Raw genomic sequence first — 16,097 nt, 5'->3', positions numbered from 1 at the left:
CCACAGCCGCCTGTTTTCCACCACTGCGGCTGGTTACTGTTCGAAATCTGTCGAGAAATAGGAACGTTGTTTTGTTATTGTTGAGAAAACAATGCGTTTAGCTGCTGTGGAGTTTGTTTTTATCTTATCACATGACCTTCCTTAGCAGAGGAAGTTGTTTCATCAAAACATCGATTTAAGGATTCTTCTTGACCTCGGAGAAAACAGGTTTGTAGCTTTAGAGCAGCTGCTGTGAGACTGTTTTCAAAATATTTGGAGTTTCTGGGCTTTAAACAGTGACGTCTGAGGGTTTGCAAAACAACTGTAGCAGCAATTCAAGATCAGGAACCAAAGCACCACAACTACTCGCTAATTTTAGTTTCTGTCCAACGTTTGTGTAGAAAAGAGAAGTTATTCTTTATCCAAATGATCTTTCGTGCTGCTGTAAAACCAACGAAATGCTTTCTATTGCACCAAGTATCGTTATTGTCCAACCATCACTAATACGGACTCTTTGGTAGGACTCCAAATGTCCTTGGTGCTAGTCTGATAGCTAACAACTCTTTTCTAATGGACCTTTGGAGAATGAACTAGCCTGTCAGAATCAGATTCGAGCAGTTGGAGCTTGTTGTGGATCCCATCCCTTTCAGATTCTAACCTGACCGACACCAAACATCTCTGATGATCTTAAACCTAAACAATCGTTTTCAACTTTATGCTTCCACTTAACCGTAGCCATCTTTAATGTAATCGGAACCCAACCTTCGGGGCCACTTTTCCTTTCAAACTGGTTCCGGTTCTTTAACCAAGACTCCAAGAACCTCGTTGCTATCTAGTGAACCAGCCCACTTTTCTACCAATTTTGAGCGTAGCCGTGGTAATCTCATCATTATCAACATAGGGAGTGGCACAATGACATGTAGAATAAGACACACCTACTTTTGTTCCCAAGGAAAACCTGCTTTTTGTTTGGTTCCAGCTGGGAACCAACTTCTCAGGTTCCGAACCAATTTATTTTAGGTTGAAATGCCCCGAACTGTTCCAAACAAGGTGCGAGAACCGGAACAGAGCCCATTCCTTGTTGTTGGAAAAGTCTTGTTATAGCAGGTTTTTGTTGGCGGTGGGAACAAGGTTCCAAGAATCTTGAATGGGACCGATTCAAGAACCAGAGCTAGTTTAGTGGGAAAACCCTCTAAGGTACTTCTACCAATAACCCTGGTGGGATCCATACTTGTTTCAAGCATACCCAGGACTTCACTGTCCAAAGACCTGATGGACTGGAAAGCCCAAACTCCCTCATTTAATAGAGACATCCAGAGGTTGTAATTGTCGAAGCGAGTAGCAGCAAGTGACGTTAAGACTTTGTCATAAATCACAGTAGTGGGTTTTATAATGGTTTCTTCTACACGAGGATTTCTTTATAATGTTTGAAACTTATCAGTAAACGGTCTGATCGGAGCATCCCTAGTCCTCTTGGCAACCAGCAGGTTCTGGATTCTAGAGTCCCATAGGCTTTGTGCTGCTGTGGTTCTTGGCCAGTACAACCAGACACCATGGTTCTGGTTCTAGTAAGACCATATGGACGAGAAGCCACAGCTCCTGACTGGTAGAAGCAGTGGTCATGGCTCTGGCTCAGTACCCACGATTGTGTGACCACTAAGACCCTGAACAAGAACCATATCTTGGACCAGTAAGACCACTGGCTGTGGCTCTGCCTTCAGTTGAACCAGTAACCATGGTTCTGTCACAACTAAGACCAGAGCCCATGTGTCTTGGACCAGTAAGACCATTAGCTGTGGCTTCAGTAGGGCCATGGTTCTGTAACCATCAAACCAGAGCCCATGTGTCTTGAACCAGTAAGACCATTGGCTGTGGCTCTGGCTTCAGCAGAACCAGTACCCATTAATCCTGGACCAGTAAGACCAGATGCTCCAGTGGTTCTACTCAGATCAGTAGTCATAGTTATGGTTCCAGTGACACCAGCAGGACCAGTATACAGAACTGGTTCAGGTGAAAAGTTGAGGAGTTGCTCCAGTCCATCAGTGTGCTTTCAGGCTGCTTTAGCAGTTCAAAGGTCAAACTTTAGTAGTCAAGGGTCAAAGTTCATCCAGAGGGTGTGTAGCACCATGGGGGGTCCACTCTGAACCAGTTTGGATGGGTCTAAAGCAGTTTAATTCAACTTTGTTGTATTGTTTTCCTTGTTGACCTCTCCAGTCCAGTCTGGTTAGAACTGGTTTAATCCAGTTTCGTCCAGTTTTTTTCTGCTATAAGGATTTATTATTCACCTGCCCGACACCAAACCCCACCCCAAGCGCCGCTCCCAGCCCGTCCCCTGGCTGGCTCCACTTGATTGGACCACCATCCTCTCCCTGGCCAATGGAGAGCTCTGACGGTCCCAGGTCGCTGCCGATTGGCTGAGGGGAGTGACTGCTGTTGGTGGTGCCGTCAGTGTGATTGGCCAACAGGCAGGAGGAGGTGGGGTTTCGGCTGATGACGAGCTCCAGGTGGTTTGGAGACTCGGCGATCAGCGGAACGACGAGGCAGCAATCAAAGTCCCTTGTCCGCACGTGGTTAATCTGGAAGACATCAAATGTAAATGGTTAATGGGGTAACTAGTGTCTGTTTTAGTAACATTAGCGGTGCAACTCTATGGATGCCAATTGGTCAGTCGGTCCACCACTTTGGTCCAGATTAATATATTTCAATAACTGCTGGATTGATTGCGATTAAACAGGATGAACACTTTGGTCTTCTCACATTTCCATCGGCCACAGCTGTACTTGGTGTTCACTGCTAGTTAAAGTTTAAAATGGTTATTATGCTAAACATTATACCTGCTTAACATCACCTTGGTAGCCTTGTTCATTGTGAGTGTTGTAGGATGCTGGACTCGAGTCACTTGCGTCAGAAATTTGATGACTTTAGACTTCACATGACAAAATCAAAAAAGACTTGCAACTTAACTTCATACCCATTAACTTGTGACTTCACTTGGACTTGAGCCTTTTGACTTGAAAATACTTGATGCCTTCTTCCTAACGTTATTCACTCCTAGCAAGTCAACACTTACTTTCCGAAATCCACGTTTTTTGTACAAGTCCGTCAGTATCCGATCATACCAAAAATTATTTCATTTTGTTCATTCTGTTATTGTTGTTGGTACATTTGGTGAAGAGCAAAAAACTCAAAATCTGGATCTTGTCTTGACTTGAGACTTGGTTCCACCTCTGACATTTACTTCCCAGACATGCTAGTGTGTCTGTAGATTCTCGTGTTTTTGTACCTGTAGTATTCGGTCATAGGCTCGGAGGCCGCCCCGCTCTGCCGGGCCTCCAGGTCGGATGTTGCTAACGTAGACGCCACGGTCCAACAAACCGTCAGAAACACTGAAACCAAAATCCTCCAGATCTGAGGCCTTCTCTAGAGTCAGCTACGAACACAGACACACACTCTGTTAGGATCACAACAAGTGGATTAATGTCACTTTGAAGTTCTGTGGCAAAAGGTCAAACCTCACCTTGTGGAGTTCCACAGGGTTCTGGTTTAGAATCTCGTTGACTTCCTGCCTCATCTTCCTCATGGCAAAGGCTCGGCGCTGGGGGTCAGAGGGCAAGGTGTTGGACCGAGCTGTTACCTGAGAAATCGCACAGACACGTTTAAGTTATGACATAAAACAACACAAGTATAGAGTCACTTGTTAGGCCAGAGGTCAGAGGTCAGTTCCGGTTACCTGCGGTCTGGAGTTGCTGCGTTCCTGGAAGCTCGCCTGGCGGCCCAGTGTGCTCCGCAAGGGCGTGGGGTCGTGGTTCAGACTGAGGCTGGAGCCTGACATGATGGTTGCCTGGAGACAGCCAATCAAAAACATCCAATCAGAGTCAGACAAACACAGCCAGTTGGATCCATCACAAACATGGAGGTCAAAGGCATCCTGGGAGTCCGACCCCAGTTCCCACGATCACACCAGGACAGGACAGGTCTCTACTGATCTACTAATAGATTCTATTGTTTCTATTCTGATGGGATAAGGTTCCCCAGCTGTTTCTGACTCTTCTATCTATTCGCCTCTACGATCCATTCATGTGATCTTTAGACAGTTATTAGTACTGCAGTGATCTACTGTTGTTAATCATCTACTGCAGAACATATAAAATCTAGAGCTAATTAATGACGAAGATCTAATTTAAGCCGCGTTTCCACCACAGGGACCAGGGGCTAAATTCAGCAGAAAAAGTCCCTGCTCGGGGGAAAAGTACTTTCCAGAAGTACAGGAACTTTGAGGGTGCAGCACTAAACATTTTTGATTGGTCGAGTACTTGCAGCATTTTAGTGGAAATGAAGACAACAACGGGCTGAAGGAACTTTTTAGTTACTTGAAAAGTAGTTCTTGGGACTAAAAGTTCGGGTGGAAACGCGACTTCAGTTGCTAATGGTAGTATCAACTGAATACTTTTGTTTCCAGTGTTGTTTCTAATAGATCTAATAGATCTACTACCATAAGGATCAATAATATATTTGCTGACAGAATCTAATGTGGTTGTTGTTGCTTGTGAGGATCTACTGCTGTTGGTATTTACAGATGTACGAACTGTTTCTACGGTCACAATCACTCGAAGGTCCAGTGTGTAGAGGGAGCGAGTGGTAAAAAACAATCAAACTCGTTTTTTCCACAGCGGATGATGGAAAAGTTGTAAGCCATCTTGTTTCCTTCTCATTTTTATTGAGAGTCGCACATGCTCAGTGACCGTCACTCAAAATGACGGCCGAAGAGCAAGCGAGCAATCAATTATCCCAGAAACAGGAGTTTTGTTTGATGGCGCCACAAGTTTTTCAAAATCTCCGGAAACAACGTAACATTTAACCCTGGTGTAACATTTAAGACGATCTACTGTCAGAAATGTAAAATAATATTCATAGGTATGTTTTCATTAGTGTATAAATCAACTAAAAATAATAATTTTGTTACCTTAGAATAAACCTTTTTTATCTAGAGACGCTTCCAAGGAGGCCTGCCATGTTTGTACAGCACTGACACTAGATGGCACTCACTGACACACTGAACCTTTAAATGATCTACTGACAGTATCCACGGTTACAGGCAGTATTAATGGACTACTATTAATTATTAAGAATCTACTATTGTTTCTACTGAGTTTCCAGCTTCTACTTTATGTTTTATGATAGTGCTCAGCTTTTATATTTTAATATTTTGTCCAAGTCTTCTCACATCACTCAACAGATGCCCACGTCTCAGCCAATCAGAATCAAGGACTCATCAGACGCATGCATGACTTGACAGATCTGCTTCAAGACCGGCAAAACAAAACTACCCATCAGGCCAATCTTGCACAAGCTCTCCCAGCATGCCTTGCTCAAACTGCCATGCCCGGTGCAACATGACTCTGCCACGTGATTGGTCAGAAGCTGGGTGATGTCACTAAGATGTCACAATGACGTCACCATGGTCTGTAGCTTGCTGCTGGGGTGCAGTGTTAGAGTCACATTCAAAAAACAGCTAACATGTCTGATGTTTCACAACGCTACGACTCCAGTTACAGAGAGGAGAGAGAGGAGAGGACAGGAGGAGAGTTAGTGGAGGGGGAGGAAGGAGGATACCAGAGTGAGGAGGTGCGTTTCCTTTGCAGACTCCTGGAAGAGAAGGAGTCATTTCTCTTTTCAGCTCAAGTATAATCCATTTTATTATCTGTATTTCTAACAAACATGTAGTTCTTTCAGCATGAGAAGTACGTCTGCTATTACAGTTAGTACCACTAAACCACTCACTGTAGGGCTGGGCGATAACAGAGTGCTGCAGGGATGACGTGAAGTTCCTTTAACAAAAACACAATAGTTAGAATAGAATAGATACGTCTCCGTGTTCGCCGTCAGCTGTCGTCTCTTTTAGCCGCTTGTTAGCAACCGTTAAGACATGAAAAGCTTAAAAATTCCCAGGAGTTGTACTTACTGACGTATTTTATGTCGTAGAACAAAACATGAAAATGTCTTAAGATCTTATTTCAGGGACATCGGGGGGAGGAAACCGTTTGAGGACTCATTCCTGCAGCACTCTACTCAAAGTCGCCATTTAAACATTTTCAAAGGAATCGAAACGTAATAATGTCGTATCGAATAATCGGTTTATGTCCCAATTGTCAGAATTAACAATTGACTTATATCATATTATATAACTGGTTGACACAAGAAGCAAACAATGGAGGGTCAATGTCGCCTCCTGTTTCTCGTTGAAATGAACGGGGAACAAAATTTTATGTCTTTAGACCAAATTTAACATTTAAGAAACCTTTTAAAACACAAAAACTAGTTTTTTAGTGAACAAAAACGTATTTGAAATTATACCCAGCCCTAGAACTACTACTCATACTACTGTTACTATTAATTCTACTATTATTATTATTATTATTTCTACGTATAATAATAGGACCTTCGACAGCACTTCTCACCTCCAGCTCTCGGAGGATGCCACTCTGGCCGCAGGTCTCCAGATCCTCCAGAGCCTGAGACCAGAAGTTCTCCTCCTGGTCCGGTTCTGTCCCATCATGCCCCACAGTGAACCTGAGGGAAAGGTCAAAGGTCAGCCAGTTAGAGAGAAGAACATCCCGGAGGATTCACACACACACACACGGAGTACACTGGTGACAGAACAGGTCATGCTGGTGAGGACAGGTGCTGTGACGACATACACATCCATCAGGTGTATGTGTCAGTGAGGCAGGGGGGAGGGGGGGTCAAAGGTCACCAGGTGAGGGTTTCTGCTGGAGGTCAGAGGGGTGACGGAGGACTGACTGTATGGGGGTTAAAGGTCGAAGGTCATTGTGGTACCTGCTGTCAGTGATTAGACCGCTGGGCAGATTACAGGCACTGCAGACAGAGACACACTGCTGTTACTGCTGTTAGCTCACGGCTAGCAACTCCCACTGATTTGAATGAGGAATGCTAACACGCTAATGTTAGGGGGAACTTTAGAGTTAAAATCAGAATCAGAAATCTGATTTATAGCAACTGTTTGTTGTTATCTGAACTCTTAAAGCTCTACAGAGGATCTAAATCTGAGGATTTTACTGTTAATTTTATTTTACAACTTTAGGTGTTTTCAGTTCCTTCTCCCAACTGCTAATTGCTTTAATTTCCTGACTGCTTTGATTCCTCCTCCACAATCTGATACATCTGACTTATTATAGAAGTTATTACTATATCATAAGCCAATCAATAGCCTTTAATATCAGTGAGTAAACTGACTACATTTTATGGATATTTCATGTTATATTCAATGTATAACAGTAACATTAAAGAACAACTGATACACTGGGGAAGTTTTTGTAAAATTAGTGATTTGGATGCATTTTGAGCTGATTATTTCCAATAAATACTGCTTCAAAGATAAGTTTTAGGAACTTTTTATACATTTCTTATGCAAATTGTTATTTCCTTTAATCATACAGACTTAATAAGCTTCTTTTTTTTGACAAATTCACTGTTTTCTTCTCATTGTTCCATTAGCTCTTTGGTTGTTTTCTCATGCAGGACGAGGTTATCGGCCTACTGTGTATATTTTAAAGTTTTCTCGTCACAACCCGAGTGTTTCTGTGGGGGTCCCGAACCTTTAATATAACCTAATTACATAATACACATCCCTGTCTGTCGTCTCTCTCACCCTCCAAGCGGTGGGCGGTCCCAGTCGTCGTCACTCAGCCCGAGATCTGACAGCGGATTGGCTCTCTGGCGGGTGGAGGAAGACGATTGGCTGTTGGTTGTCTTGGCGTTGCGCCACTCGTGGAAACTGTACGGAGACGACTGAAAAGGTGGAGCTACACGCAGACACAGAAATATTTTATTACCACAGTAAACCTTAAAGGTCAGAGGTCAGAGGTCAGAGGTCAGTCTCCTACCCGGGCTGGTGAAGCTGCTGTCCACGTTGGATCCGTCCCATGACTCCACAGCGCTGTCCACTGACGGTAGCGTGCTGAACGCTCTCTGGCTCGACAGAGGCGCAACCATGACGACAGGCTCCTCCTCCCCGTCCTGGTGCTCGTGGACAAGCCCCGCCCCCGGCACCAGGCCTGGACCAATCACGCAGGACTTCGGGCTGGACACTAAAGAGAAAAAGGATCCTTATTAGCGAAGCAAAAGCTTAGTTTTACCTGGTTTGTCGTCAGTGGTTTTGACAACTTGAACTTTAGTTTTAGTTTTTATATTTGTTTATGTTTTGGCAAACTGGCGCCATTAAACGTACGCCGAATCAACCGTTAGCAGCTCCTGTTTGTAGCGTGCCGGATGGACGGACAGCGATCACTGGATTACTCGGATACTGAAGAAAAGTTAAAAATGTGATGATTCTCAGGAAAGTTAAAAGGAGAATCCGGATTTCTAATAACTGATTTATGGACGTTAATTCAAGATCAAAGATAATCCTAGTGTGTATCAGTGTGTATTAGTGTGTATTAGTGTGTATCAGTGTGTATTAGTGTGTATCAGTGTGTATTAGTGTGTATCAGTGTGTATTAGTGTGTATCAGTGTGTATCAGTGTGTATTAGTGTGTATTAGTGTGTATTAGTGTGTATTAGTGTGTATCAGTGTGTATTAGTGTGTATCAGTGTGTATCAGAGTGGTATTATTGTGTATCAGTGTGGTGTATCAGTGTGTGTATCAGTGTGTTATCAGAGTGTATTAGTGTGTACAGTGTGTATTAGTGTGGTAATCAGAGGTGTATCAGTGTTTAATTAGTGTGTATCAGGAGTGTATATGTGTATCCAGTGTGTATTAGTGTGTATCAGAGTGTATTAGGTGTGTATTAGTGTGTATCCAGAGTGTATTAGTGTGTATCCGTGTGTGTAATCAGTGTGTATCAAGTGTTGTGTATCCAGTGTGTATCAGGTGTATTAGTTGTATCAGTGTGTATTAGTGTGTGTATCAGTGTGTATTAGTGTGTATCAGAGTGTATTAGTGTGTATCAGAAGTGGTATCAGTGTGTATTAGTGTGTATCAGGAGTGTATTAGTGTGTATCAGAGTGTATTAGTGTGTATCAGAGTGTATCAAGTGTGTATTAGTGTGTATCAGAGTGTATTAAGTGTGGATGCAGTGTGTGATTAGTGTGTATCAGAAGTGTATTAGTGTGTATTAATGTGTATCCAGATGTAATCAGTGTGTATTAGTGTGGTATCAGAGTGTATTAGTGTGTATCAGTGTGTATTAAGTGTGTATCAGAGTGTATTAGTGTTGTATTAGTTGTGTATCAGAGTGTATTAGTGTGTATTTAGTGTGTATTCAGAGTGTATTAGTGTGTATTAGTGTGTATCAGAGTGTATCAGTGGGTATTAGTGTGTATCAGAGTGTATTAGTGTGTTATCAGAAGTGTATTAAGTGTGTATCAGTGTGTATTAGTGTGTATCAGAGTGTATTAGTGTGTATTAGTGTGTATCAGAGTGTTTAGTGGTGTTTAGTGTGTATCAGTGTATTAGTTGTGTATCAGAGTGGTATCAGTGTGTATCAGTGTGTATCAGAGTGTATTAGTGTGTATCAGTGTGTATTAGTGTGTATCAAGAGTGTATTTAGTGTGTATCAGTGTGTTCAGAGTGTATTAAGTGTGTATTAAGTGGTGTATCAGAGTGTATTAGTGAGTGTATCAGTGGTGTATCAGAGTGGTATCAGTGTGTCATTAGTGTGTATCAGAGTGGTATTAGTGTGTATCAGTGTGTATCAGAGTGTATCAGTGTGTATTAGTGTGTAATCGAGGGTGTATTAGTGGTGTATCAGGTGTATTAGTGTGTATCAGTGTGTAATCAGAGTGTATCAGTGTGTATTAGTGTGGTATCCAGTGTGTATCAGAGTGTATTAGTGTGTATCAGTGTGTGTAATCAGTGTGGTATTAGTGGTGTGTATCAGTGTGTAATTATTTGATACACACTAATACACAATAAATACAGAGTGTATTTGGTGTGTATCAGTTTGGTGTACTTAAGTGTGTATCAGTGTGTGTATTTGTGTGTGGTATACGTTCTCCCTGTTTCTTGATCTTCAGTGTAAACTGTCTCTCCTGCTTGCTGCAGCAGACTGATGGCTTTCATCCAGAGGTTTCCGCCTTAGACTTGCTGCTGTTGGATCGCAGGATACGATCTCCTACGTGATCGGCACCGGTCCCTTACACCACACACACCACAAACACACACACACACACACACACAGAATATAAAATATAAAGGTAAATTCCCTTTTATGTTATTGGCCATAAACCAGATTTTCTGCATTTGCTTCAAAAATTCATTAAAAAGTCTGTTAACATTTAGAAAATAAAACAGAATTAAAAATAACTAAAGTTATTATTATTTAATTATTAACAGCCAGAGGGCGACATTCTCCTCCACTTTATCCTGATCTGAACTCACCGTCACTGATCAGCAGTCCTTCATTCAGTAATCACATTACATCACATTACAGTTACTTATCAAACTATTATGTCAATTAAATCAAACTGAGGGATGCAGCTTGAAGTCGTTTAATATCTGAAAACATCCATTAAATCCAACACAGGCGACGTTGAGACTGTTAAAAGTTTTTCAGCAAATATAATAAAAAATATATTTTATATAAAAGGTTACCTACTGCAGCTTTAAACTGGACCAACTTGTTTCAGTCTTTTAATGGCTTTAAATGTTTGGTTTTATTATTAATTTTCCTCTTGTTCTAACTGTGAAGTTTGAGTGTTTTTATATTATTAGATGAGTCTAAAATAGTAACACTAATATATATGTTATTTATTTAATTGTTATATTAGTGCTTTAAAAGGAACTCCAAAGGCCAATATTAAGTATAAAAACAACAAATAAATCTATAAGAAGCAAATAAACACTAAACATATTCCAGTATACAGTCCACCACCTGTGGAAACCTCTGAACAAACAACTGTGAATTAAAATGTGAAGATAATATAATAAGTGTGTGTAACTCTAGCGAGACCTCCCTTGCCTCAGCGAGGAGATGATGATGGGGTCCGAAGGGCTCCCTCGGTGCCCCGGAGATGGTGGATTCCCAGCCGGGCCTCCCGTAACCGCTGCAGGCTCGCACGGTGTAAGATGAATGGCTGCCAAGACCACTTCCTGTTCAATCTGAAACGTTCAATAAAGATTCATTTCAACACTTATGTAGTGTTTTATGGTGTGGAGTGTTTATTGAAACTGAGGGATGTTATAGGTGACAATGAACAATTTGAGCTCACTTTATTTAGTTCCTACAGTCCCTAAAGCTTCCCTCGCAGACATATATTACAACATATAATACAAACGTGAACAATAATGTGTCTGCAAATAAAATAGAATTTTCCTCCTCCTTCCTGTGAACGTCCACTCTCAGTGTCTGTGCACTGCTGGACCAGTGATTTACTTCTTGAACCTACTTACGATGTCACAAATCATGCTCGTAGGCCCGCCCTTTACATTCAGACACCTCAGTGAGCTCTGAGAAACGTTTCCTCTTTCAGCAGCTGAATGTAAATAACAGTCCTTCCTAGAGTCAAACTCTGCACATCCATTAGTTAACCATCCCTCTGTAGGAACAAGGAGAAACACTGATATCTGACTGGAGAAGGCTTTAAGGAGTTCGTTACACAGAGAGGAAAAGGGTGTGAAAGGTCCTTGAATATATTCTAACAGTTTCTGGACTAGTGTTCTTCTTCCTTATGATGAAATGTCAACTAATTGTTTCTATAAAAGAAAAAGGTTTCATAAAGACTTTTAAATTGCAGCAGTTTATAGTCTAATTAGTAATTAGTAACGCAGCTTACAATACACGACACACTGATGACTCAGTGTTTCTTAGAGGTTTAATCTCCCTCCGAGACGACGGAGGGTAAAATAATGCTCTAATGTCTTTAATACCCGGAGTTGTCTTCGTCTTTTCGGATCTTCAGTTTGACGAGCCTCCTCGCCTGCTGGGAGGATCTGGTACGGCCTTCCCTCCATGGAGCAGTTCTTCCCCACCCGGATGTTGTCGATGGCCAGCAGCTTGTCCTCCCAACTCCAACGTTCCCGTCCTGGAAAAACAAACAACAACAAAACATACAGCAGCATGAACAACAGACACACAGTACAGTAATGCTCCCTTACTGTAAACTTAACAGATGCTACCTGCTGGTTTAGCCAACCGGAAGCTCTTTAACTCACATTTTTCTGCTTCACACTCCAAAAACACAATGAAACCTACAAAACACACACACACACAACACACAACACACACAACACACACACACACACACACTAGCTCGGACTGTTAGCCTAATTAACCAACTACAGACAGCTGACCGAGTTTCCAAACAGCTGACACTCCACAAAGTCGGTCTGGGCTTCCACTCTTTCTTAAAGATCATTTTCCAGGACTTTTCAAGGNNNCACTTGCTCACAATGGTGGTCAGCGTTTAAGGGACGCTCGCTTTGTGGCAGCCTCAGAGGAGCTTAAATAAGAGTTCAAATCAAGTACAATTTATTTTATTTTACAGCATTTACAAAATGGATTTGACAGATTATCCTACAAACAATAATCTGAGTGAGGGGCTAAAATACAATAAAAGTTTTCCAGGACAATACAGTTCATTTCCAGGATATTTGGTCATTTGAATCAATTTTCAGGTGTTCCCATGACCGGAAAACTAGTCTCTAAATTTCCAGGTTTTCCAGATCGATATAATTTTGAGGTTATTTACTTGATTTAATTATCTGCTTTATACTTTAACTCACTACATCTCAGAGGGAGATATCGGGCCGGCAGTAACTCAGTCTGTAGGGACTAGACCACTATATGGAGCGTGCACTGGTAAATGGTGGAAGTTGACCTCCTGGTTACTACTGAAGTGCCCTCGAGCAAGGCACTGAACCCTAAACTGCTGCTACATGGCAGCCCATCTCTCCGCCATCTGTCCACATTTGCTATAAACCCTGTGAGGATGTGGTGAGTAAATATACGAGTTAATTCTACCGTCAGACACTGAGTCGTGTGAGTGTGTACCTGTGTGCAACGCTGCCTTTCTTGATGTCGGAGATGATCAGAGGATCACCTGGTTTCCTGTTGGACGGAGCTGGAGACAGACAGACAGACAGACAAGACAGACAGACAGACAGACGACAGACAGACAGACGGGTTAGAGATGTTTTTACACAGAAAGAAAAGTTCAAACAAGAAAACAGTAAATAATTCAGTGTGTTTACTGCGCTGCTCGGGATGACGATTAAATGTTAAAAAGAAAAGTCAAATCAAAGCAAATGTAATATTGAACTGACAAATGTGTATCACAGCAGGAGGAGGTCCAAGTCATTCGTTTAGAATAAAACTTTAATTTCACAGATGTGTGCACAGGATGTAAGAACAAGCTAAAAATAACATGAAATCATAAAACTATCATTTCCATATTTTGTATTATATTAAATGAGAACGGCTGATAAACATGTCTGTGTAAAACAAGCAGATTATTTCATGATTAATATGTCTGTATTATTTCCTTATCGTTTTATTTATTTTTTTGAAACACTAACACAGACTTCATTGTTCTATTACTTTATCAGAGGAGTGAAAACGCCAGTCAATGTGTTATTGAAAGGTCCAGTGTGTAACATTGAGGAGGAAATATAATATTCATTACTTTATAATCACCTGAAAATAAGAATCATTCTGTTTTTGTTGCCTGAGAATGAGACAAAGCAAACACTGGCTGTGGCTTTCATGTTTTTGTTTAGTTTCTCATATAAACTTTACAGCCTGTTCTCATTCCCAGGTCGTCAAACACAGACGCGAGCAGTGTTCAGTAAATCCTGCACACTGGTCCTTTAAATTATAATATAAACTTTAAAAATAACAATTAAATTTATTTTTATTCACATAAATGAATTAAATGTTTAGATTTAGCTGTATTGTGTATATTTTTTAAGTTTTCTTACACCCCTTAAAATCAATAAAACCCTCACAACCTCCTGTGAAGCTTTCCAACCAAAGTACTGGACAAATTAAACCTGATGATGGTGCTAAATGAAAAGCCAGAGGATCATCAAAGTTTTCAGAGTTCATCCTGAGGGGAACATGAATGTCTGAACACCACCGTGTATCGGTGCGCTCGCCTTGGCAGAGCCTCTGAGGAAGTCCACGCCGATACATGAAGGTGAGTTTCTATAAAGCATGTTACTGCTCTGAGCTGCTCTTCCACTCTCACTGCTCTCCTGTCTTTACTCACAGCTGATGGTGATTCCCAGCTCCACTCCGGGTTTCTTTGGGAGCTTCACGTGAAACGTTCCTGAACTGGGGATGACCGACTCTGAGAGACACAAGCAGAGACAGAGATGGTCGGCACGGCGGAAAGAAACAAAGACTTTATTATCAATATTATCTCACAAAGTGTAATATCTCTTTTAACTTTTCTTGGCATCTCTTCAATCATTTGTCCAACTGACGTCACTCAATTTAAGAGCTGTTTGTCCGTATTTGCCACTGAAATGTTGCTATTTGTGAATATAATGTACGGTAAGTTGCCTCCTCATCAGCCTCTACTGGCAGGAGCTAAAGAAGAGTGTGGAGAGGATATTATGTTTAAGATACTGTACTTGAAATAAACAGATGACTTAAGATTTGAAGCCACTGGATGCTTATATACATTAATAAGCAACACAGTGTTTTGTTTATATAAAAAGCTCCAACCTGTAAACTCCAGTTAGTCTGTACTTGACTAATCTCAACTCAACTCATACAACTAAGATCTCAAGATCACTCTAGAAATACCAAAGTACAGGACTGACTGGGGGGAAAATATAACTATAGAACTACAGCTGAGCTTTAAAAGAACTGCTGAATGAACTACTAGATGACCTGGATCCTCTTTTAAGTGAGCTTTTAAGTGTGCACATATGGGTGGTGGTCTATAATAAAGGATAAATAAATAAAAATAAAAGTATATATATGTTTAGGATAATGTCAACAGCAAGCAAAGCTATCACCAGAACGTGGCTGAAGGTTTCTAAGGTTGAGGACTGGATCCTAATTCACAATATATATACGATGGAGACTTATTCTTCCAGGCGGGACAAATTTAATAGAATCTGGGAAATGGATATAAATATATACTCTGCACTTAGGTCAGACCCTAAGAAATTAATTATATATATATATAAATTGTAAAAAACACTGAAGTTTGAATGTTCTTCCACTTGTACACTGTTAAAATGTTTAAAGTAAAAAGGTTAAGAGAATATTAAACATATAATATAAATTGTAACATATAAGTTTGTTTGAAAGGATGTAAATAAGCATCTGAAGGTAGAACTGGAGAGAGAGATATGGGATTTATACACAAATAAACTGACTTCTGTCGTGTAAAATCTTTGAAACAGTTAATCTTTAAACAATCTATAAACGGTGAACTGATCCCAGATATTGGCAGCGGTTCAGAGGTTTGGGATCCAGGTCGAGCTGCATCCTGTGGTTAGTGTGGACGGTATTTTGTACAGTAACTCATTCACTGTCTGTGACTCATTAAAGACAACATGTTGTTTTATTCCGCTCAGGCGTGGGAGGTTATTTATACCAGGCGGACGGCGTTTCATTGAACACAGACAATCAGCCAAATCAGGACGACACAGACGCCAGACTGTTTGTCTCGCAGCACATTTCATTAGCTCAACGGAAACTAAGACAAAACATATTCGTTTCTGTCGAATATAAATAAATAGAAAGGAACATTTGAAATGGAGAATTTTGACGAAACTTTGTGTTGAATTAATAAAACAGTCCTGTTTTAATGAAGTTTAATTAAATTAGCTGCTGATATCATCCTTCAGCGCTCCAATAAACGTCTTCTTCAGTCGGTTTAGCTGTTTGACAGATCGGCATCTCGCATTCGTAACTGTTACTGTGGATTACTGGTTCTTGGAAAGTACAAAAGTAACAGATTTATGGATGTAATTCATCTACAATATCACTGAAAATACAACAAAACAACACAATTTACACGTCAGTATGTCAGTGTTAGATCAGTGTTGGTTAATGTGAGAGAGAGAGAGAGAGAGAGAGAGAGAGAGAGAGAGAGAGAGGGGGAGAAAGGGAGAGAGAGAAGAGAGACAGAGAGAGAGAGAG

General features: G+C 41.0%; 1 pseudogene; it reads right to left on the bottom strand.

Annotated features, from left to right (window-relative positions):
* Positions 1-6: 6 nt before the first annotated feature.
* The window catches only part of LOC118342024, an 18,704-nt pseudogene continuing 2,613 nt past the window's right edge, over positions 7-16,097 (bottom strand).

Source organism: Morone saxatilis, unplaced genomic scaffold (assembly GCF_004916995.1).
Source record: "Morone saxatilis isolate NCDOM2014 unplaced genomic scaffold, NCSU_SB_2.0 Contig10, whole genome shotgun sequence".
Lineage (NCBI taxonomy): Eukaryota > Metazoa > Chordata > Actinopteri > Moronidae > Morone > Morone saxatilis.
This window is presented reverse-complemented; position numbering and strand designations above follow the sequence as displayed.